Source organism: Tachyglossus aculeatus, chromosome 22 (assembly GCF_015852505.1).
Source record: "Tachyglossus aculeatus isolate mTacAcu1 chromosome 22, mTacAcu1.pri, whole genome shotgun sequence".
NCBI classification, from domain to species: Eukaryota; Metazoa; Chordata; class Mammalia; order Monotremata; family Tachyglossidae; genus Tachyglossus; species Tachyglossus aculeatus.
The window spans coordinates 36,096,812-36,121,834 of NC_052087.1; the positions used below are offsets into that span (position 1 = coordinate 36,096,812).

General features: G+C 49.0%; 1 protein-coding gene across 1 annotated transcript in view; it reads left to right on the forward strand.

Moving 5' to 3' along the window:
- The first annotated feature begins 12,120 nt into the window (after positions 1–12,120).
- Positions 12,121–25,023, forward strand: part of DAGLA (diacylglycerol lipase alpha) — a 120,984-nt gene continuing 108,081 nt past the window's right edge. The window contains exon 1 of the mRNA XM_038764302.1: positions 12,121–12,192. The gene's annotated coding sequence lies outside the window, so the exon portion shown is untranslated. The remainder of the gene's footprint in view (positions 12,193–25,023) is intronic.

Below are 25,023 nucleotides of genomic sequence, written 5' to 3' on the forward strand. Positions count from 1 at the left end.
CAAGAGTTAGTCAATCAGAAATGAACTCTAGAAGTTGGAGCCCAGAGCGAATGCGGCAAATCCTCACAAAGCCACTCCCTGTTTCCACCACCGCCACCCTGCCCATCATGGAAAATGATGGTGCTTGCGATGCTGAGTCAGAAAGTTTTGGCCCCCATCTCTAGGTCCCCACATGACAAGGAGGGCGGCAAGAAATCAGGGAAGACAAGTCCATTCAATTATATTTATTGAGCACTTACTGTGTGCAGAGCACTGTACTAAGCGCTTGGGAGAGTACAATACAGCAATAAACAGACGCATTCCCTGCCCACAACGAGTTTACAGTGTAGAAGACAAGTCCAATGCAATCATTTTTCTGCCTTTCTCTGGTGGGGATGGTAATAATAATAATAATAATAATAATAATGGCTTTTATTGAGCGCTTACTATGTGCAAAGCACTGTTCTAAGCGCTGGGGAGGTTACAAGGTGATCAGGTTGTCCCACGTGGGGCTCACAGTCTTAATCCCCATTTTACAGATGAGGGAACTGAGGCCCAGAGAAGTCAAGTGACTTGCCCAAAGTCACACAGCTGACAATTGGCGGAGCCGCGATTTGAACCCATGACCTCTGACTCCAAAGCCCGAGCTCTTTCCACTGAGCCACGCTGCTTCTCTTACTGGTACTTCCCAAGCGCTTAGTCCAGTGCTCTGCTCACAGTAAGCGCTCAATAAATACGATTGAATGAATGAATGAATGAATGAATGAATGGCTTGCTGATAATGGTCCACTCAAGCTCCCTTACGGCAGATGAATTCCTGGCCTGATCCTCCTTCCCCTTTCACTGTGAGCCCACATAGGACCAGGACTGGAGCTGATCTGCATATATTATATTTACCTCAGTGCTTAGCACAATGCTGAGCATATAGTAAGCACTTTGCACAGGACTGGGAGTCAGAGGACTTGGGTTCTAATCCCGGCTCCATCACTTGTCTGCTTTGGAACGTTGGTCAAGTCATTTAACTTCTGTGTGCCACAGTTTCCTCAGGTGAGAAATGGGGGAATTCAATACCTGTTCTCCCTCAATCAATCAATCAATTGTATTTATTGAGTGCTTACTGTGTGCAGAGCACTGTACTAAGCACTTGGGAAGTACAAGTTGGCAACATATAGAGACGGTCCCTACCCAACAGTGGGCTCACAGTCTAGAAGGGGGAGACAGAGAACAAAACAAAACAAAACATATTAACAAAATAAAATAAATAGAATAGATATGTACAAGTAAAATAAATAAATAAATAGAGTAATAAATACGTATAAATATATATACAGGTGCTGTGGGGAAGGGAAGGAGGTAAGGCGGGGGGGATGGAAAGGGGGAGGAGGGGGGGAGGAAGGAGGGGGCTCAGTCTGGGAAGGCCTCCTGGAGGAAGTGAGCTCTTAGTAGGGCCTTGAAGGGAGGAAGAGAGCTAGCTTGGCGGATGTGGGGAGGGAGGGCATTCCAGGCCAGGGGGATGATGTGGGCCGGGGGTCGACGGCGGGACAGGCGAGATCGAAGCACTGTGAGGAGATTAGCGGCAGGGGAGCGGAGGGTGCGGGCTGGGCTGGAGAAGGAGAGAAGGGAGGTGAGGTAGGAGGGGGCGAGGAGATGGACAGCCTTGAAGCTCAGGGTGAGGAGTTTCTGCCTGATGTGGAGGTTGATTGGTAGCCACTGGAGGTTTTTGAGGAGGGGAGTAAAATGCCCAGAGCGTTTCTGGACAAAGACAATCCAGGCAGTGGCGTGAAGTATGGATTGAAGTGGGGAGAGACAAGAGGATGGGAGATCGGAGAGGAGGCTGATACAGTAGTCCAGACAGGCTAGGATGAGAGCTTGAACGAGCAGGGTAGTGGTTTGGATGGAGAGGAAAGGGCGGATCTTGGCAATGTTGCGGAGCTGAGACCGGCAGGTTTTGGTGACGGCTTGGATGTGAGGGGTGAATGAGAGAGCGGAGTCAAGGAAGACACCAAGGTTGTGGGCTTGTGAGACGGGAAGGATGGCAGTGCCGTCAACAGTGATGGGAAAGTCTGGGAGAGGGCAGGGTTTGGGAGGGAAGACAAGGAGTTCAGTCTTGGACATGTTGAGCTTTAGGTGGCAGGCAGGCATCCAGATGGAGATGTCCTGAAGGCAGGAGGAGATGCGAGCTCTCTCTTCCGCTGGGGCTTGTCGTTCTCAGCCCCGGCGGCCGGGTCTTCCCTCTCGGACTGCTGGTCCAGCTGGTGGTCTTCCCACTTAGACTGTGCCCAACCTGATTATCTAGTATCTACCCCAGCTTTATGCACAGTGCTTGGCACTTAATAAGCCCTTAAAACCGCAATTATTATTGGACATTATTATTAACAAACACTGCAATTGTGTCATGAATTAGATGGCAGTTGATCATGGAACCAGGGTAGGGAAAATGTCGGCCAATTCTGCTGTATTGTACCTCCCAAGCGCTTAGTACAGTGCTTTGCACATAGTAAGCATTCAATAAATACCATCGCTCGACTGAATGATTGAGTGAATGGCAGGTCTGCCCAGGACTTCTAATTCAGCACCTGGTCTCCAGTGAAGGATGCACTGTAGGTAGACAGTTCTCCAGAGTAGTCTAAGAGGTCTCCAGAGAAGATGATGATCCCGAAATTGGCTCCAGGACTGGCTCCAGAACCAGCTCCATCATCATCAATCGTATTTATTGAGCGCTTACTGTGTGCAGAGCACTGTACTGCTCCAGAGACCATCAGCCTACTGACCGGTGTTTGCAAAGAGGCGAGAAAGAGGCCGCTTGGTAAAGGTGGCTCTCCTCTTGTGGAGAGCCAAGCCTCATAGTTGGCAACAGGCTAACTAGTCTGTTGGCTTGTTTATGCCAGGAGTGGCATAAACAATTTTACAGTCCTTAGGACTGGATAATTTGTCTCCTTCAGGGTATCTGTAAGCTCCATCTCCAGAGAGTTCCCTTTCCCCAGGCAGGCTATGTTTATTTTGCTCAGGTAAACATTTTGTTTTTAAACGGTATCTGTTAAGCACTTACTATGTGCCAGGCACTGTTCTAAGCTCTGGGACAAATACAAGGTAATCAGGTTGGACACAGTCCATGTCCCACACGGGGCTTACAGTCTTAATCCCCATTTTGCAGATGAGGTAATTTAGGTACAGAGAAGTTAAGTGACTTGCCCAAGGTCGCAGAGCAGACAAGTGGCTGAGCCGTAATTAAAACCCAAATCCTTCTGACTCCCAGGGTGGTGCTGTATCCATGTATTCTAGCTATTTATTCTTCTAGGTTTATCAGACTCCACCCAGGCCAGGAATTTATTCAACTCACTGGGAAGATGGGGAGGAAGAGAAAAATTCCCAGACCCTGCATTCTCCAGTGTAAACTAAGTGCAAAAGGACCAAATTTTGGAGTTAACCAGAGTTATGTACCCCTGAATTATCTATACTGAGGGCTGTTGGGTGACCCTGGGCAAGACATTTAACTTTTCTGTGGTTCACTGAGGATAGATACTCGTTCTCCTTCCCTCTTAAATTATGAGGCCTGGTTGGAACAGAGTGTGTCTATCCCAGCGTTTAGCATAATACTTGGCCCCTATTATTACATTTAATAAATACTATCAGAAGAAAAAGAGAAGAAGGAGTATTGCCTAGTGGAAAGAGCACAGGCCTGGGAGTCGGAGGTCGTGGGTTCTAATCCCGGTTCCGCCACTTCTCAGCCGTGTGACTTTGGGCAAGTCGCTTAACTTCTCTGTGCCTCAGTTACCTCATCTGGAAAATGGGGATTAAGACCGTGAGCCCCACGTGGGACAACCTGATTACCTTGTATCTCCCCCAGAGCTTAGAACAGTGCTTGGCACATAGTAAGTGCATAACAAATACCAAAATTATTATTATTATTATATTCTAATCCCAGCTCTGCCACTTTTCTGCTGCATGACCTTAGGCAAGTCACTTCACTCCTCTGTGCTTCAGTTACCTCATTTATAAAATGGGGATTTAGACTATGAGCTCCACATGGGACCTGGACTGTGTCCAACCTGATTAGCTTGTATCTACCCCAGCGCTTAGTTCAGTGCTTGGCACAGAGTAATCACTGAGCAAATATCATTAAAAAAAGTTGCAGCTGGAGGGATTTGGGTTAGACATGCAGAAGGACTTCCTGAGTGAGGTGTCGAGACATTTACATAGGCAGATGAGCCAGCTGGACCTTTAAGAAGAGGTTGAGAGTGACCCTCACACTACAGTTATGACTCAGAGGGAGGGGGCTCAGTTAATCAATCATATTTACTCATAATCATAATCATTTAATCATAATCAATCATATTAAGTCATACTAATGTTTACTAAACTTTCATTCATTCATTCTATCGTATTTATTGAGTGCTTACTGTGTGCAGAGCACTGCACTAAGCGCTTGGAAAGTACAATTCGGCAACAGATAGAGACAATCCCTACCCAACAAAGGGCTCACAGTCTCAAAGGGAGAGAGCACTGTACTACGCACTTGGGAGAGCACAATGTAACAGACTCCATAGATGACATCTACATTTACTTTCAGAATTAGGATTCTAAAAAATGCCCCACCAGAGCTCATCCGAAACCCATCCCCTTCCAAAAAAAAAAAAATTAAAAAGAAACACGAGGAATCCTGGCAATGCCACCTGATTGTCTGGGAGATGCTAACGTCAAATCAGAGAGTGATGATTTTGTTTAGCCAGACAAGCTGAATATTCTGGAGGCAGAGTCTTTTCCATGTGCCACTCCCCAGTAGACAAACACTCTTCAGGGACAATTGTTTAGAGAGTTCCTCTCTGGCCAGGACCTGCGATGGGAAGCAATTATTATGTCCATCTCCTTATCCTCATTGATTCCCCCATCTAAAATTGATTTTAACATCTGACTCACACTAGAATGTAAATCCCTGGCAGTCAACCGTATTTACTGAGCACTTATTGTGTGCAGAGCACTGTACTAAGTGCATGGGAGAGTATGATATAACAATAAACAGACACATTCCCAGCCCACGATGACCTTACAGTCTAGAGAGGGAGACAGACATTAATATAAATCAATCAATTACAGATATATACATAACTGCTGTGGGGCTGGGAGGGGGGAATGAATAAAGGGAGCAAGTCAGGGCAACGCAGAAGGAGTGGGAGAAGACGAAAGGAGGGCTTAGTCAGGGAAGGACTCTTGGAGGAAATGTGCCCTCAAAAAGGCTTTGAAGCTGGGGAGAGTCATTATCCGTCGGATATGAGGAGAGAGGGCATTTCAGGCCAGAAGCAGGATGTGGGTGAGAGATCGGCTGTGAGATAGACGAGACTGAGGTAATGGTGGTTGATGGCAGAGTTTTCTCTACTAATCAAGGCCCTCCCAACTTCAAGCAGAACAGAGTCTGTTTATATACAGTTGATACTGTGAGCCCACTGTTGGGTAGGGACTGTCTCTATATGTTGTCAATTTGTACTTCCCAAGCGCTTATACAGTACTCTGCACATAGTAAGCGCCCAATAAATATGATTGATGATGATGATGATGATGATACAGCATCCTAGCTATACGTGTGATCAGACAGCGCAATCATTGTGTCTACCTTTATACAAATAGCAGGAATTTCTCCTTGGGGTATTTTCAGGTCTTGCCTGGTTTCTCCATTATAAGGATCTGGTGGGCAACCACTACTGATAAGCGGGTTAGAAATCCTGATCTGTCTTTATCCTCTTTCAAGACTTTAGTGAACCAAATTTCCCGAGAAGACAGACACCTGGATGGGATGAAACAAGAAAGTGAGGAGGATAGGTGATGCACCCACTTCGAGTTAATGGCGACTTGGCCGGACAAAATGGCATCCAGGCCTGAGGCCCATCATGGTCCATCTCTTGGTATTCTACCACTTTTAGGGACTCTAGTCAACAGAGTTACTCTTGGTCACTTAAACAAGGTGGTTAAGGAGGCAATCCGGCAGGCCCAGAAACATAACAGCTCAGAGGGAACAGTAAGGTGAGAAGGGGTTAATGCAAAGCCTAGACCTCTGTGCTTCCACATTAATTATAATAATAATGATGATGGCATTTATTAAGCGCTTACTATGCGCAAAGCACTGTTCTAACCGCTGGGGAGGTTACAAGGTGATCAGGTTGTCCCACGGGGGGCTCACAGTCTTAATCCCCATTTGACAGATGAGGTAACTGAGGCCCAAAGAAGTTAAGTGACTTGCCCAAAGTCACACAGCTGACAATTGGTGGGGCCAAGATTTGAACCCATGACCTCTGGCTCCAAAGCCCGTGCTCTTTCCATTGAGCCATGCTTCTTCTCTATTACAAAGGCATAGTATGAGGATTTATCATCATCAACAATAGTCTATTGAGCACTTACTGTGTACTAAGCACTTGGGAGAGTACAATATAATAGAGTTGACAGACACGTTCCCCAGTTGCAAGGAGCTTAAAGGGAGCTTTAATACTCCCGAGTCAGAGCATAGTACAATTTTGCCATCCTAACATCCCATTCCACAGCTGCCACAGCAGAAGACAATCCTATGGCGCAGCTGCATTCTATCCTAGAGACAGTATGTTATACAGCTAAACTGTGACTCACATTCAAGCGAGGGGAAAATGCTCAAAAGTTACACATCAGCAAGTGGGATGCCAAAAATCATCTCGGTTTTGTCTTGCAAGATGTTCAGATTGATGAATGTGGGGCAGACGGAGGAAGGGTGGGGGAGAGAAGAAGCCAAAGGGAGAGAGAATCTTTCTACAACAGCCTCTGCCTGCCACAAACATTCCATAGAGTTTCCTAACACTTAGTATTTAAACCTTCCCTTTATCTTTGCATCATTAATTCATTAATCCACATAATAATAATAAGGGAATTTATTAAGCACTTACTATGTGCAAAGCACTGTTCTAAGCACTGGGGAGGTTACAAAGTGATCAGGTGGTCCCACGGGGAGCTCATGGTCTTAATCCCCATTTTACAGAAGAGGTAACTGAGGCCCAGAGAAGTGAATAATAATAATAATGATGGCATTTATTAAGCGCTTACTATGTACAAAGCACTGTTCTAAGCGCTGGGGAGGTTACAAGAGGATTAGGTTGGCCCACGGGGGGCTCACAGTCTTAATCCCCATTTGACGGATGAGGTAACTGAGGCACAGAGAAGTGAAGTGACTTGCCCAAAGTCACACAGCTGACAAGTGGCGGAGCTAGGGTTTGAACCCATGACCTCGGACTCCAAAGCCCATGCTGTTTCCACTGAGCCACGCTCCTTCTGCTGGGGTCAGGAGCCATGTTATTAACTCTCTCTGGAGGTCATGGGGAGACTGAGGCTCGGAGGGGTTAGGAGTAGGTTGCTCCAGTGAGACAGGCAGAGCAGGGCAGTGGGATTCTTTTTTCTTTTTTTAATGGTATTTCATTCATTCCTCCCCCTCCCCATCCCCCCCGTCTTACCTCCTTCCCCTCCCCACAGCACCTGTATATATGTATATATGGTTGTACGTGTTTATTATTCTATTTATTTATTTATTTTATTTGTACATGTTTATTCTAATTATTTTATTTTGTTAATATGTTTTGTTCTGTTCTCTGTCTCCCCCTTCTAGACTGTGAGTCCACTGTTGGGTAGGGGCCGTCTCCATATGTTTCCAACTTGTACTTCCCAAGCGCTTAGTACAGTGCTCTGCACCCAGTAAGTGCTCAATAAATACAACTGAATGAATGAATGAATGAATTGAGCACTTACTGGGTGCAGAGCACCGTACTAAGCGCTTGGGAAGTACAAGTTGGCAACATATAGAGATGGTCCCTACCCAACACAGGCTCACAGTCTAGAAGGGGTATTTGTTAAACGCTTTCTATGTGCCAGACACTGTACTAAGCACTGGGGGTAGACACAAGGTTGTCAGGTTGGACACAGTCCCTGTCCCACATGGGGCTCACAGTTTTAATCCTCATTTTACTGATGAGGTAACTGAGGCAGAGGGAACTCAAGTGCCTTGTACTTCCCAAGCGCTTAGTACAGTGCTCTGCACACAGTAAGCGATCAATAAATACGATTGATGATGATGATGATGATGACTTGCCCAAGGTCACCCAACAGACTAGATGTCCAGGGCCACAGCCCTGGATTTCCTCTCCTGCAGGTGTCCGGATTCTGTGCTCTGCTCATAACTGGTTCAAACCAGACTGGCCATCATCTCTGGAGATCACGCTACGAGGCATGAGCTAATTAATACTGGGCCCCGTGAGGATCTAAGGAAACCTGCAAAACTCTGATGGAGAACCCAAATATGACCCCGGGATGGGGCGAAGAACCAGGAGACGGGCATTCCCAGATCTCTTTTACCCTGCTTGGCTTGGGTGACTAGTTAAATCGTTTCCCTCTGAGCCCAACTTTGCCCATCTGCTAAAAAGACAAGACTAATTCTTACTTCCTGCCTGCATCGCAGAGATGTTGCGAGGCTAATTGAGACTATGTTTGCAAAGCGCCTTTTAAACATAAGATTATTCTCATCTCCTGGCTGGGACATTCCGATCGGAGAAACTCCTTTTCCAATTTCTTGGGATTTGGAATTTGAGATTTTCTGGGTGTTGGTTGCCTGCTGAAAGCTCCCTGTTTTTATTCTTTTTCTTTGGTGGAATGGAGACTCCAACCTCCTTTCTCTGCCCTGGACAGCTCCCTTGGGACTATTGTCTCTCTCACTGCTTTGTAAAAAATTAATAACTGTGGTATTATGTATATGTGTTTGTACATATTTTTTTACTCTATTTATTTATTTAATTTATTTGTACATATCTATTCTATTTATTTTATTTTGTTTGTATGTTTGGTTTTGTTCTCTGTCTCCCCCTTTTAGACTGTGAGCCCACTGTTGTGTAGGGACTGTCTCTATATGTTGCCAATTTGTACTTCCCAAGCGCTTAGTACAGTGCTCTGCACATAGTAAGCGCTCAATAAATTCGATTGATGATGATGATGATGATGGTATTTGCTACCTGCTATGCACCCAATTCTGTACGCTAAACTCTGGGTTAGATACAAGATAATCGTCGGAAACAGTCCTTGCCCACGAGGAGCTCACGGTCTAAGGGGGAGGGAGAGCAGGTTTACAAATGAGGAAACTGAGGCAAGAGAAGCAGAGACTCTAGGCTCATTCCTCTAAGCTCGCTGTGGACCGGGAATGTGTCTGTTTATTGTTCTTTTGCACTCCCCTAAGTGCTTAGTACAGTGCTTTGTACATAGTAAGCGCTCAATAAACACAGTTGAATGAATGAAAGAAGTGACTTGCCCAAGGTCACCCAGCAGGCAAAGAGAGGAGACAGTATTAGAATCCAGATCTCCTGACTCCCACAGTTGGGCCGATCCCTTGGAAAAGCCAGAAATATTTGAGCGAAGCAGCATGGCAAAGTAGATAGAGCACATCCCTGGGAAGCAGAAGGTCATGAGTTCTAATCCTGACTCTGCCACGTTTGCTGTGTGACCTTGGGCAAGTCATTTCACTTCTCTGTGCCTCGGTTACCTCATCTGAAAAATGGGGCACGGGACTGTGAGCCCTACACGGGACAGGAGCTGTGTCCAACCCAATTTGCCTGTAACCACCCCAGCGCTTAGTACAGTCCTGGCACATAGTAAGCGCTTAACAGATACCATAATAATAATAATGATGTTTGGAGGGAGTGGACAGAAAGGAAATGGAATGGTTTATAGATGGTTTCAATCCCTTTCAAAGAGGTGGGACTCGCTCTGCCTCAGCTGAGGAAGAACTCCAAGGGACCCCGGCCTCCAGAGCCTCTCTGCGTCCACCACCGCCCCAATATATCTATATATGTTTGTATGTATTTATTACTCTATTTATTTTATTTGTACATATTTATATTTATTTTATTTTGTTAATATGTTTGGTTTTGTTCTGTGTCTCCCCCTTCTAGGCTGTGAGCCCAGTGTTGGGTAGGGACCATCTCTTATATGTTGCCAACTTGTACTTCCCAAGTGCTTAGTACAGTGCTCTGCACACAGTAAGTGCTCAATAAATACGATTGAATGAATGAATGAATGTAGATATCCATAATTCTATTTATTGATATTGATGCCTGTTCACTTGTATTGATGTCTGCCTCCCCCCACCAGACTGAGAGCCCGTTGTGGGTAGGGATTGTCTCTCTCTATTAGCACTTGTGCATATTTGTACATATGTTTTATTAAAAATGGGTTTATGTATCTATAATTCTATTTATTTATTTTGGTGCTATTGATGCCTGCCTACTCGTTTTATTTTGTTATCTGTCTGCTAGACTGTGAGCCCGTTGTTGGATAGGGATTGTCTCTATTTGTTGCCGATTTGTACTTCCCAAGCATTTAGTATAGTGCTCTGCACATAGTAAGTGCTCAATAAATATGATTGAATGAATGAATGCTCTGCACACAGCAATAGCTCGATAAATACGACTGATTGAATGAACGAATGAATACTATACTTTCCAAGCACTTAGTCCAGTGCTCTGCACACAGCAAGCACTCAATAAATTCATTTGAATGAATGAATACTGTACTTTCCAAGTGCTTAGTAGAGTGCTCTGCACACAGCAAGCATTCAGTAAATGACTGATTGAATGAATGAAGGAAGGAATACTGTACTTTCCAAGCACTTAGTAGAGTGCTCTGCCCACGACAAGCACTCAATAAATATGACTGGTTGAATGAATGAATGAAGGAAGGAAGGAATTAATGATTGAATACTGTACTTTCCAAGCTCTTAGTGGAGTGCTCTGCACAAAGCAAGTGCTCAATAAATACGACTGATTGAATGAATGAATGATTGAGGGAATGAATGAAGTCATGAATGAATACTGTACTTTCCAAGCGCTTAGTAGAGTGCTCTGCACAAAGCAAGTGCTTAATAAATACGACTGATTGAATGAATGAATGAATGATTGAAGGAATGAATAAAGGAAGGAAGGAAGTAATGAATGAATACTGTACTTTCCAAGCACTTAGTAGAGTGACCTGCACACAGCAAGCGTTCAATAAATAGGAAGGAAGGAAGGAAGGGAGGGAAGGAGGGAAGGAGGGAGGAAGGGAGGAAGGAAGGAAGGGAGGAAGGAAGGAAGGAAGGAAGGAAGGAAGGAAGGAAGGAAGGAAGGAAGGAAGGAAGGAGGAGAGGGAGGAAGGGAGGGAGGAAGGTTAAGAGGGAAGGGAGGGAGAGAGGGAAGGAAGGAAGGATGGAAAGAAGGAAGGAGGAGAGGGAGGAAGGGAGGGAGGAAGGGAAAGAGGGAAGGGAGGGAGAGAGGGAAGGGAGGGAGAGAGGGAAGGAAGGAGGAAAGAAGGGAAGGAAGGAGGGAAGGAAGGAAGGAAGGAGGGAAGGAAGGAAGGAGGGAAGGAAGGGAAGGGAGGGAAGGAGGGAGGGAGGGAAGGAGGGAGGGAAGGAAGGAGGGAGGGAAGGGGGGAGGGAAGGAAGGAGGGAGGGAAGGAAGGAGGGAAGGAGGGAGGGAGGAAGGAAGGAAGGAGGGAGGGAAGGATGGAGGGAGGGAGAGAGAGGAGGAAGGAAGGAAGGAGGGAGGGAGAGGGGGAGGAAGAAAGGAAGGAGGGAAGGAAGGAGGAAGGAAGGAAGGTAGGAAGGAAGGAAGGAGGGAGGGGAGGAAGGAAGGATGGAGGGAGGGAGAGAGGGAAGGAAGGAGGGAAGAAAGGAGGAAGGAAGGAAGGTAGGAAGGAAGGAAGGAGGGAGGGAAGGAGGGAAGGAAGGAGGGAAGGAGGGAGGGAAGGCAGGCAGGCAGGCAGGCAGGCAGGCAGGCAGGCAGGTATGCATGCCCTTGCCCCGGCCCCCGGCCCGGACCTGGGGTCAGAGCAGGGCAGCGGGCAGCGGGCAGCGGGCAGCGGGCAGCGGGCAGCGGGCAGAGGGGCAGCGGGCAGAGGGCCCCGGGCAGAGGGCCGCGGCGGTTCCTCCGCGGGCCGGCGGGGGGCGCCGGCGGGGCCCCGGTCGCCATGGTTACGTGCGGCGGTGAGCGCCGGGCCTTACGTAACGAGGGGGCTCGGGGGGGGCGGGGGAGGGCCGGCCGGAGGGCGGCGCGGCGGAGGAGGACGGAGGAGGGCGGAGGACGGAGGAGGAGGGCGGAGGAGGAGGAGGCCGGAGGGCGGCGGCCGCGGGCAGTCGGGGCCTCGGGGAGCCCGGCATGGAGGAGGACGAGCCGGCCGAGCCGGACGGAGGTAAGAACCGCACACCCACCCACCCACCCATCCACCCAGGGAACAGGGCCCCGGCGGGGGAGACGGGGGGGGGGGGGACGGCGGGGACGGGGACACGCCACCAGAGTCCCTTGGCAGGGCCCGGGCGACTGGGCCGGGAGCCCCTTGGCAGAGGCGGGCCGAGGGAGGGAGGGAGAGGGGCAGTGGCCCCTGGGCAGAGGCCTGGGGAAAGAGGGGGCAGGGGCCCCCTGGCAGAGAGGTAGGGACAGGGGCAGCGTCCCCTGGGCAGCGGCGTGGGGAGAGGGGCAGCGCCCCCCGGGCAGAGGTGTGGGGAGAGGGGCAGCGTCCCCTGGGCAGAGATGGGGGGAGAGGGGCAGCATCCCCTGGGCAGAGGCGTGGGAGTAGGAGCAGTAGTCCCCTTGGCAGAGAGGTAGGGAGAGGGGCAGTGTCCCCTTGGCAGAGGTGTAGGGAGAGGGGCAGCGTCCCCTTGGCAGAGGCGTGGGGAGAGGGGCAGCGTCCCCTTGGCAGAGGCGTGGGGAGAGGGGCAGTGTCCCCTTGGCAGAGGCGTGGGGAGAGGGGCAATGTCCCCCTGGCAGAGGTGTAGGGAGAGGGGCAGTGTCCCCTGGGCAGAGGCGTGGGGAGGGGGCAGTATCCCCCTAGCAGAGATATAGGGAGAGGGGCAGTGTCCCCTGGGCAGAGGCGTGGGGAGGGGGCAGTATCCCCCTGGCAGAGATGTAGGGAGTAGGGGCAGTATCCCCTTGGCAGAGACGTAGGGAGAGGGGTAGCATCCCCTTGGCAGGGATGTGGGGAGAGTGGCAGTATCCCCTTGGCAGAGATGTAGGGAGAGGGGTAGCATCCCCTTGGCAGAGACGTGGGGAGAGGGGCAGTATCCCCTTGGCAGAGATGTAGGGAGAGGGGTAGCATCCCCTTGGCAGAGACGTGGGGAGAGGGGCAGTATCCCCTTGGCAGAGATGTAGGGAGAGGGGTAGCATCCCCTTGGCAGAGACGTGGGGAGAGGGGCAGTATCCCTTTGGCAGAGGTGTGGAACGAGGGGCAGTATCCTCTTGGTAGAGGCATGGGGAGAGGGGCAGTATCCCCTTGGTAGAGGTGTGGGGAGAGAAGCAGCGACTCCTTGGCAGAGGCGTGGAAAGAGGGGCAGTGTCCTCTTGGCAGAGACATAGGGAGAGGGGCAATATCCCCTTGGTAGAGGTGTGGGGAGAGAAGCAGCGACTCCTTGGCAGGGGCGTGGAAAGAGGGGCAGTGTCCTCTTGGCAGAGACATAGGGAGAGGGGCAGTATCCCCTTGCAGAGGCGTGGGGAGAAGAGCAGCGACTCCTTGGCAGAGTCTTGGGGAGGGGGGCAATGCTTCCTTGGCAGAGGCGTTGGGAGAGGGGCATTAAACCCCGCAGCAGAGGCGTGGGGAGAGCGTCTGTGTCCGTTTGGCAGAGACATGGAGAGAGGGGCCGAGTTTCCTTGGCAGAGGCGTGGGGAGTGGGGCCGTGTCCCCTTGGTGGAGGCTTGAGGAGAGAGGTCATTTCCCCTCGGCAAAGAGATGTGGGGACAGGGACTGTGTCCCCTTGGTAGAGGTGTGAGGAGTAAGACAGTACTCCCTTGGGGCTGGGCATGGAGGGAGACCAGTGCCCTCCTGGGATGGGCACAGAGAAAGGGAAAGTGTCTACGCCATGATGTGCATGGAGGGAAAGCAGCAGAGCTTAGTGGATAGAGCACAGGCTTGAGAGTCTGAAGGACTTGGATTCTAATACTGGCTCTGCCGCTTGTCTGCTGGGTGACCTTGGGCGAGTCATTTTATATCTCTGTGCCTCGGTTACCTCATCTGTAATGGGGATTTGAGACTGTGAGCCTCATGTGGGACAGGGACCGTGTCCGACCTGATTAGCTTGTGTCTACCCCAGTGGGACTTAACAAATACCATAGAAAAAAGAAAGAGTGAGGGTGCCCTCCCTCACCCCTAAGATAATAATAATAATAATAATGGTGGCATTTATTAAGTGTTTGTTATGTGCAAAGCACTGTTCTAAGCGCTGAAGCACTAAGGTGAATATGGAGAGTGGGCCAGGGCCTCCCTGAGCTGGGCACGGAGCAGTGGTCCTATGGAGAGATGGAAGGAGAAGGGCAATGCTGCCAGTTCCTCTCCTGTGGTCCCTAGGATGAAGGTGGTGAGGGTTCACCTCCTCTCTTCCCCTGGGGTGATGCCAGCTGGGCCCAGCTGAAGGGTTGTAAGAAGGAACGTCGTGTTCCAAGGTCTGGACCAGTCAGTTGGTAGCCTGTATGGTTGGCAAACAATTCAGGAACAAATGAGTGAAAGACCTAAATGTGTCCTTGGTTCTGGGTCCCAGGGTGGCGGCCAGGGAGAAGCACCCGCCCTTCCCACCAAGAAGTCTCAAAGACGAGCGAGACCTTTTTTTCAGGGTTCCCCCTCCCCTCCTCGCTGCCCTGGCTGGGCGGGTGCAGTGAGTCGGTGGGCTGTGTCTAGAGACGAGAAGCAGCGTGGCTCAGTGGAAAGAGCCCGGGCTTGGGAGTCAGAGATCGTGGGTTCTAATCCCGGCTCCGCCACTTGTCAGCTGTGTGACTTTGGGCAAGTCACTTGACTTCTCTGTGCCTCAGTTCCCTCATCTGTAAAATGGGGATTAAGACTGTGAGCCCCTATGGGACAACCTGTTAACCTTGTATCTACCCCAGTGAACAGTGCTTGGCACATGGTACTTAGTGCTTGGCACTGTGAGCCCACTGTTGGGTAGGGACTGTCTCTATATGTTGCCAACTTGTACTTCCCAAGTGCTTAGTACAGTGCTCTGCGCACAGTAAGCGCTCAATAAATGCGATTGATGATGATAGTAAGCGCTTAACAAATACCATCATCGTTATTGTTATTATTATTATAATTGCCAGAGAAGCAACGTGGCCTAGTGAAAAGAGCACAGGCCTGAGAGTCAAAGAATCTGGGTTCTAATCCCAGCTCGGCCAATTGCTTGTTGGGTGAACTTGGGCAAGTCACTTGACTTCTCTGTGCCTCAGTTTCCTCAACTGTAAAATAGGGGTTAAATCCTATTCCCTCCTATTTAGACTGTGAGTCCCATGTGGGACAGGGACCGTGTCTACCCTGATAACCTCGTATCTACCCCAGTGCTTAGAACAGTGCTTAACACATGGTAAGCACTTAACAAATACCATTAAAAAATCCACCATCTACACCAGCCTCAGCAGATGAGACGGGGGATGAGGCCTGCCCAGGACTATCAGAGAAGTTCCCCAAGGCAAATCATCTCTTCCGCGTATTTGCACTGCCTTGTTCTGTTTTAGAAATAGAAAGGTTAAGTCTCGCAACATTTGGGAATCCAAGCTCCATTTGTGGGGCAGCTCTCCATTAGCGTTTTGGAGTGGAAGACTTCCTTGCTTTGGCCCCATAAGATTTGCTTTTTCCACTGCATAATTAAGAGTGGTTCCACAGCTGTGGTGGACTTTCTGGGCCTTCTTCTGCTCTCCCTGAAAGTTTGGGCAAGGGTCTCCCTGGTGCATCATTTCTCCACATGTGGTTTAAAGACTCCGAGTACTCACGGGGTCCTTGGAACTCCTTGGAGGGGTACCATCGGGGACTGATGTAAAGGAACAGAAGGTGAGGGATTGCCCATTAGAGAGGGTATTTGGAAGAAAAAGGGGCATGAGGGACTGTATGGGGGAACAGACGGCACTTTTTTCCAAGGTGGGAAGATGAAAAGAGTGGGAAATCATTTGAAAGTAGAAGCATATCAGTAGGAGGGGAAGAAGAAAAGTAGGAAGAAACCTGGAAAAAAGGAGTCAAAGTGAATCCTATGCCAGAGGGGTTAATAATCAGGGTTCCTGGTGGAAAAAAGTTTAGGAACCAGTGACAGGGTGAGTCAGCAGCAGCAGCTCCAGAGCCAGGACCCAGGTTTCTCCAGTCCTCAGTTTGGCAACTGGACCCACGTTGGCTATATGATCCTCCAAGGGTTCAGCTTCCTAGAAGGGTTTTTCCCACAGCAAGCTGGTGCCCATCTGCCCTGCTCTGGATGCCCCTGGGTTGGTTGTACATATTTACTATTCTATTTATTTTGTAAATAATGTGCATCTAGTTTTATTTTTATTTATTCTGGTGTCCTGAAACCTGTCCACATGTTTTGTTTTGTTGTCTGTCTCCCCCTTCCAGACTGTGAGCCCGTTGTTGGGTAGAGACCGTCTCTATATGTTGCCAACTTGTACTTCCCAAGCGCTTAGTGCTCTGCACACAGTAAGCGCTCAATAAATTCGATTGAATGAATGAGTGAATGGTTTTCAGAGGCGTCAGATGCCCCCCCTCTCTACGGGGTCAGCCTTGGAGGTGAATTTGGGAAATGTTTTGTTTGGAAAGCCACCTCGACTTCCAGGGCTCCAGGGATGAGGTACTCTCCTCTGTATTAGAGCAAGTGGGACGGGCCAGCCTGGCCTGAGGGTGAAGGAAGGGTATGGGCCGCTGACCCAGAAGGGGAAGTTTGTTCGTCCAGCTGTCCACTTCTCTACAGCCTGTCCAGGGACTGAGTCATAGCCAGGTGTAGAAGGGGCGAAGGGCAACGGGGAAAAGACGGAGAAGGGGCGGAGGGTGTGATGGATGCCGGGCAACGATTTCAGCCTGGGCTCCCTGCCTGAGGCGTTCTACCTCAGCCAACCTCTCCAGAACCAGGCCAGGCTGGGACTTGATGCCGGCGAGAGATTGGTCCCTGATGGTGACGGTTGTTGGGTCACCGACCCTTCCCTTCGGGGTTGGGTTTTGGGTGAGCCCTGGGGTTGGATTTTAGAATCCTAATTCTGGACAGGTCACTTAGGGAGTCCCCTGCCTCAAACTTTAGTGTGAGGGTCACTCTCCTCTTCTTACAGCTCCAGCTGGCCCAACTGCCTATGCAAGTGTTTCGACGCCTTCAGGCAGGATGTCTTCCTTATGTTTTCTGTGTGTCTAGCCCAAATCCCTCCAGCTACAATATTTTTTTACAAGTATTTGTTAAGTGCTTACTATGTGCCAGGCACTGTACTAAAAGCTGGGGTAGATACAAGCTAGTCAGATTGGAAGACAGTCCTCTCCCACACGGGGCTCACAGTCTTAATCCCATTTTACGGATGAGGTGACCGAGGCCCAGAGAAGTGAAGTGACTTGCCCAAAGTCACATAGCAGACACTTGGTGGAGCCAGGATTAGAACCCAAGTCCTCTGACTCCCAGGCCCGGGGATTTTCCACTAATAATAATAATCATTATGGTATTTAAGTGCATACTGTGTGCCAAGCACTGTTCTAAGCGCTGGGGTAGATATAAAATAGTCAGGTAGGAGACAGTCCCTGTCCCCCGTTGGGCTCACAGACTTAATCCGCATTTTACAGATGAGGGAACTGAGGCCCAGAGAAGTAAAGTGACTTGTCCTAGGTCACACAGCAGACAAGTGGCAGACCCGGGATTAGAACCTATGACCGTCTGGCTCCCAGGCCTGTGCTCTATCCACTAGGCTTTCCTTAGGCTTCGCTGCTTCTCATCCTTCTGCCACTGCAGCCTGCATGCTACAACTTCATCCTATTTGGACAGCGTGAGAAGTTGGCCCTGTTGAGCTGGGGGTGGCAAGGTGAACTTTCATGCAGGGCAGAGGGTCTACTGTATCTCAGCGTTGTGGCCCCCTGCCTGGCCAAGTGGCCGCTTTGGGGGGCTCCGCTTTCTGGCAAGTGACATTTCCCAGGTACCTGGTGACATCACTCTATTACTGTTACTACTCTATTAGAGTAGTATTACTCTATCACCATTACTCTATTTTATTTGTACATATTTATTCTATTTATTTTATTTTGTTAATATGTTTGGTTTTGTTCCCTGTCTCCCCCTTCTAGACTGTGAGCCCACTGTTGGGTAGGGGCTGTCTCTATATGTTGCCAACTTGTACTTCCCGAGGGCTTATTACACTGCTCTGCACACAGTAAGCGCTTAATAAATGCAATTGAATGAATGAATGAATGAATGAATCACCGGTCCCGATTCCATCAGCCTTTCCGAGTCTGTCAGAAATGCCCTCCTAAGTGCCTGTCTCATCAGCGAGGACGATAATTAGCATTGCAGTTATTATTTAGTTTGCATAACCCTCCAGCCTACCCACCGTACTTGGCGTGTCCTGTCCTGTTCAACCTTTCGATTTGAAGTTGTAAGAGCCGTTTTCAGATGTCCCCTGGCCATCTGCTTCATATGCTGCTTCTCTGACCAGCAAAACCAGATGGCAGGCAGAGCTGATCCTGGGGCTGATGAGGGGGATTGGCGAGTCTTCCCTTAAAAAAGGGGTGAGGAGTCAGAGGCTCCCAGGCTCCCTGGCAAGGCATCTATGGGGAGAAATCAAATGTGAGAAGCCTCGGTTTTGGACGTTTCCGGTCACGTCTCCCGGATTGAGAGACGGGATCCTCCCCATGTGCGCCTCATTCCTACAGCCACTGTCCCTCTTGCGATTCCCCAGAAATCACCGTGTGAATATCCTCTGCTGCCTTCCTTGAGACAGCACTGGAGATGCTGGGATATGCTTAAAAAGAGCAGCCAGCAGGAACTTCATCCCAAGTTAGAGTTTGGCAGCGCACACTGTTCCTCTTCACCTCCACCTTGGCTTCCCTCCCTCCCTCCCTCCGTCCCTCTTCCCGCACAATCCGTTCTCTGGAGGCCGCTGCTCCGGAGGGGCCCGAGAATAATAGCTCATCAACCGTCGGTTGCTTCAGACCCGTTGGCCTTGTTCTGAGGAGTTAATGGTGTGAGGATTTCCTCATAAGGGCTGCTGTGCACTGTTTCCTGATGACCTGAGCCAGACTCTGCAGGCATATTGGGGGAATCATCAATGAGCTTGTGGTCACGAAAGAGAAATCTTTTTGAACCACCGTGGCTAGGACTTTGCAGGAAGTGGTTTTCTCCGCCACATGCGGCTTGCCTAAAACGGTTTCTCTTGGGTTTTGGGGTGGTGCTGCTGGCTTCTTATGTGCTTCTGAGTGCTTTTTTAAAGCCCTCAATCACCGTGCCCCCTCCTACCTCACCTCTCCTACTCTAATGCAGCCCGCACACTTCACTCCTCTAAGCTAACCTTCCCATCATCACCGTCAATCGTATTTATTGAGCGCTTACTGTGTGCAGAGCACTGTACTAAGCGCTTGGGAAGTACAAATTGGCAACATATAGAGACAGTCCCTACCCAACAGTGGGCTCACAGGCTAAAAGGGGGAGACAGAGAACAAAACCAAACATACTAACAAAATAAAATAAATAGAATAGATATGTACAAGTAAAATAAATAAATAAATAAATAGAGTAATAAATATGTACAAATATATATATATATATATATACATATATCCCATTGTGCCTCGATCTCGTCCGTCTCGCTGCTGACACCTTGCCCCTATCCTGCCTCTGGTCTGGATCACCCTCCCGCCTCAAATCGGACAGAGAATTACTCTCCCCACCTTCAGAGCTTTATTGAGGGCACGTCTCCAAGAGGCCTCCCCTGATTAAGCCCCCCTTTCCTCTTCTCCCACTCTCTTCTGCATCACCCTGACTTGCTCCCTCTGTTCATTCCCCTTCCCAGCCCCACAGCACTTAGGTATGTAGCTGTAATTTACTTATTCATATTAATGTCCGTCTCCCCCCTTCCAGACTGTAAGTTCACTGTGGGCAGGTAATGTATCTGTTTATTGTCATACTGTTAATAATAATAATAATGGCATTTATTAAGTGCTTACTATGTGCAAAGCACTGTTCTAGGCATTGGGGAGGTTACAAGGTGATCAGATTGTCCCACGGGGTGCTCACAGTCTTCATCCCCATTTTACAGATGAGGTAACTGAGGCACAGAGAAGTGAAGTGACTTGCCCAAAGTCACACAGCTGACAATTGGCGGAGCCAGGGTTTGAGCCATGACCTCTGACTCCAAAGCCTGTGCTCTTTCCACTGAGCCATGCTGCTTATGTTCTCTCTGAAGCGCTTAGTACAATGCTCTGCACACAGTAAGCACTCAATAAATACGATTGAATGAATGAATGTGCAGTGTCAACCTGAGTTGTGCGAGGGAGGAGGAATTAATAGGGTGTGCAAATGGAATACCTGGATCTAGACATTTAGGATGGGATCCCTGTTGGGGAAGGTGTACTGGACCGTAAGCTCACTATGGGCAGGGAACGTGTCTGCCAACTCTCTTGTATTCCACTCTCCCGAGGGCTTGTGTAGAGCACAAGGAGTCAGAAGGATCTGGGTTCTAATCCTGGCTCCGCCAATTTTCCGCTGTGCCTTGGGCAAGTCACCCAACTTCTCTGGGCCTCAGTTACCTCATCTGGAAAATGAGGATGAAGGCTGTGAGCCCTCTTGTGGGACAGGGACTGTGTCCAACCCGATTTGTTTGTATCCACCCCAGGCTAACTGTAGTGCTTGGCACATAGTAAGCACTTTAACAATAGAGTAGTTATTATTATAATATAATAATAATATAATAATACAACAACTATAATTATATATTATATATAATATAATAATAATAATGGTATTTGTTAAGCACTTACTATGTGCAAAGCACTGTTCTAAGTGCTGGGGAGGTTACAAGGTGATCAGGTTGTCCCGCGGAGGCTCACAGTTTTAATCCCCATTTTACAGATGAGGTAACTGAGGTATGGAGAAGTTCAGTGACTTGCCCAAACTCACACAGCTGACAGTTGGTGGAGCCGGGATTTGAACCCATGACCTCTGACTCCAAAGCCCGTGCTCTTTACACTGAGCCACACTGAGTAAAGAGTACAAATCCAAGCGTCCAACCTGATAAGCTTGTATGTGCCTCAGCACTGAGTACAGTGCTCAGCAGATAGTAAATGCTAAAATGCCATTAAAAAAAGTGCAGGGGCCACACAGAAGGGAATGGAGAAAGAGGAAATGAGGGCTTAGTCAGGGAAGTCCTCTTGTAGGAGGTGTGCCTTCAATGAGGCTTTAAAGTAGGGGAGAGTGATGGTCTATTGGATATGAAGAGATGAAGAGGGAGGGCATTCCAGGCCAGAGACAGCATGTGGGCGAGGGGTCGGTGGACAGATAGATGTGATTGAAGCTGTGAGTATGGGCTATAAAACTGCTGTTGGGGGATATTATTCAACCCCGAGGGAGAAAGCGGGATGCAGTGGAGTTCCAAGCTCCCCAGAATTTGAGCCTGGTTGGGAGTGGGGGTGAGGTTTCTCTGACCCAGAACTGGCTTTTGCTTTGTGGCGTGAGAAGCAGTGCGGCCTCGTTCGTTCATTCATTCGTTCATTCAATCATATTTATCGAGCGCTTACTGTGTGCAGAGCACTGTTGATTGAGCACGGGCCTGGGATTCAGAAGGACCTGGCTTCTAATCCTGGCTCCACCACTTGTCTGCTGTGTGACTTTGGACCAGTCACTTCTCTGTGCCTCAGTTACCTCACCTGTAAAATGGGGATGAAGGCCGTGAGCCCCATGTAGGACGTGGACTGTGTCCAACCTGATTAGCTTGTACCTCCCCCAGTGCTTAATACAGTGCCCACCACTGCCTAGAGAAGCAGCTTGGCTTAGTGGAAAGAGCCCGGGCTTGGGAGTCAGAGGTCGTGGGTTCTAATTCCGCCTCTGCTACTTATCAGCCGTGTGACTTTGGGCAAGTCACTTCACTTCTCTGTGCCTCAGTTACCTCATCTGGAAAATGAGGATTAAGATTGTGAGCCCCACGTGGGACAACCTGATTACCCTGTATCTACCCCAGTGCTTAGAACAGTGCTTGGCACATGGTAAGCACTTAACAAATACCAACATTATTATTATTATTATTACCACATAGTAAGCACATAACAAATACCATGAAAGGAGGGGAGGGGGGCTTCCAGGAGTTTGCTGCTTGCGGAGAAGGTTTGCGTAGAACTTGAGGGCTACAGGGGTGTCTTCCGAGGTGAGGTAATGCCTGGATTTTTAGTTGTGACCTGAGCCTGCTGACAGGACACGTCTGGGAAGGTGGGGTACAGAGGGCCTGTGCCCAAAATGCCTGGATGGGTGTACATGGGAACCCTCACACTTGCTCTTTCTCCAAAAACCCACCCAGGCGCTGGCAGATCGAAAATCGCGTCCCGGATTCTGCATCTGTGAATCTCCTCCCCTCCCACCCGACCCCGTCCGTGATCAGGGCAGAGGGAAGCTGGGAAAACCAGCCCCAATCCTGCCTTATTCATCCGCATTCCTGCTCTGACCTTTCCCGGGGCTGGAGGAGTCCAGATATTTCCTTGTGTGTCTCATGATATTCCTACAAACAGCAACATTGCTATGGAATAACTACAGTAATGCCCATTATTAAGTGCTTACTCAGTGCTACATGCTAGGGTAGATATGGGGTTATAATCAGATGCGGTCCCTACGTTATATGGGATTCACATTCTATTTTATCCTCATTTTACAGATGAGGAAACTGAGACCCAGAGAGATCACACCGCTTTTTCTGTCGTGGGCTTTCTATTTGTTCGGCATCTACCAGTGGTTCTCTCGTTGTAGTGGGGGCTGGATGAGCCCGACTGATTTTCACTTAATCCCCCTCAGGTTTCTAGCGATTGTGGGTGTATCCCGGCCCCTGGGGTTACCACCAAGGTAGTACCAATGTTCTCAACGCTTATTTCCAGTCGCTTGATCATTTTCTCACCAAATTACCCTTTAAAATTTCCCTTGCTTGAGTTAAGCTCAGGAGGTTGCTATTCTAGGAAGTTTCATTAAAACCCTTTCAGCTGTTTTGAAGTTCTCTGTACTTTGGGGATAGGTAGGAGGAGAGGGTTTTTTTTTTTTTTTCACCTGGTGGGGAGGATGGGGAGGGGAGGAAAGAAACACATGGAAAATCTCCAGTACTTGGATAGTAAACATGGGTTGGGGGTGTGTGTGTGTTGGGGGGGGCCGGGGGAGATGGGGAGAGGGAGGATGGGTGTTTTCATTGGAGGGAAGTCAGAATGCTTCAGATTTGTCCGGGATATTACCCAGGTCTTTGCCTCTTTGGAAACCATTTAATTAATTTAGGATTGATGTGCCTTTATTTAGTTGAGGTCAGGTGATTTATTATTGATGTCCATTCACATGAGAAAAATCATTGTTCACCTTCACAGCAAGCTAATGCCACCCCCCTGTTTTTTGTCTGAAGGACACACAGCAGGAAAGTGCTTTATGTTAAGGGTACTCAGACACGTACTTTCACACACCAGGTGCGGTCCGGCGGTCCCTAGGAGCAAGGCGAGAGAGTCCCCTTTGCCTCAGTGCCCGCTAGTTGCAGAGCGAGGTGGGAATCACCCAATTTCCTTGCCATCTTTCTCCATAACAGCGTTAAATGGTGGCCAGCATTTAGTTGATGCTTTCATCTGGCAATACAATTCCGTATCGCCAAGGCGGCTGGTTGAAATACTGAGGTGAGGACAGTCGGATGTACCCTCGTAATAACTTTTATTGATCATAAAAGACCCAAAGAGAGAGCAGTCCAGGAACACTTGAATGCCCTAAACATGACCCAGAGACGAAGACACGTGATGTGCAGGGTGTGTGTGTGTGTGTCTGACTGACTGACTGCGTTTCCTGGACAGAGCTCTCTAGAGCCCATGTTTGGTCCGCAAGGGGAATATGCTTCGATTCCCCAGACCAGATGGGAGTCAGAATCTGGGCTTGGGAATGGGTAATTACACTGCTTCCATGTAATAAAAATAACAATAATGACAGTATTTATTAAGCGCTTACTATTTGCCAAGCATTATTTGTTGAGCGCCGGGGCGGATGCCAGATAATCAGATTGGTTGCATCCAGATTGGTCACAGTCCCCGTCCCTTTATCTCCGAGTAAGGGAAAACAGGTTTCTTATCCCCATTTTACAAGTGAGGAAAGTGAGGCCCAGAGAAGTGAAGTGATGTGCCCAAGGTCACCCAGAAGACTGCTCCAAATTCTAATCTCAGCTCTGAGAAGCAGCACAGCCTACTGGATAAATAATAATAATGATGGCATTTGTTAAGCGCTTACTATGTGCGAAGCACTGTTCTAAGCACTGGGTGTTCAGATTGTCCCACGTGGGGCTCACAGTCTTAATCTCCATTTTGCAGATGAGGTAACTGAGGCTCAGAGAAGTTAAGTGACTTGCCCAAGGTCACACAGCAGACATGTGGCAGAGCCGGGACTAGAACCCGTGACGTCGGACTCCCAACCCTGGGCTCTTTTCACTGAAAAGCACGGGACTCGAAGCCAGAGGACCTGGGTTCTAATCCCAGTTTTGCCACTTACCTGCTGTGTGACCTTGGGCAAGTCACTTAACTTCTAGGTGCCTTAGATTCCTCAATTGCCAAATGGGGATTCAATACCTGTTCTCCCTCCTATGTAATCTGAGAGTACAAGGTGATCAGGTTGTCCCACGTGGGGCTCACAGTCTTAATCCCCATATTATAGATGAGGTAACTGAGGCACAGAGAAGTTAAGTGACTTGCCCAAAGTCACACAGCTGACAAGCGGCGGAGGCAATGAATAAATCATTTATAATACAGAAGAGGAGCAGCATGACCTAGTGGATAGAGCATGGACCTCGGAGTCAGGAGGATATGGGTTCTAATCCCGGCTTCGCCACTTGTCTGCTATGTGATGTTGAGCAAACAACATCACTTCTGTGCCTCAGTTCCCTCACGTGAAAACGGGGATTAAGACTGTGAGCCCAATGTGGGACAGAGACAGTGTCCAACCTGATTAGCTTGTGTCTATCTCAGATCTTAGTACAGGACCTAACAAATGCCATTTTATATGTATTTATATAAACTATAAATAATAATAATAATAATAATGGCATTTGTTAAGCGCTT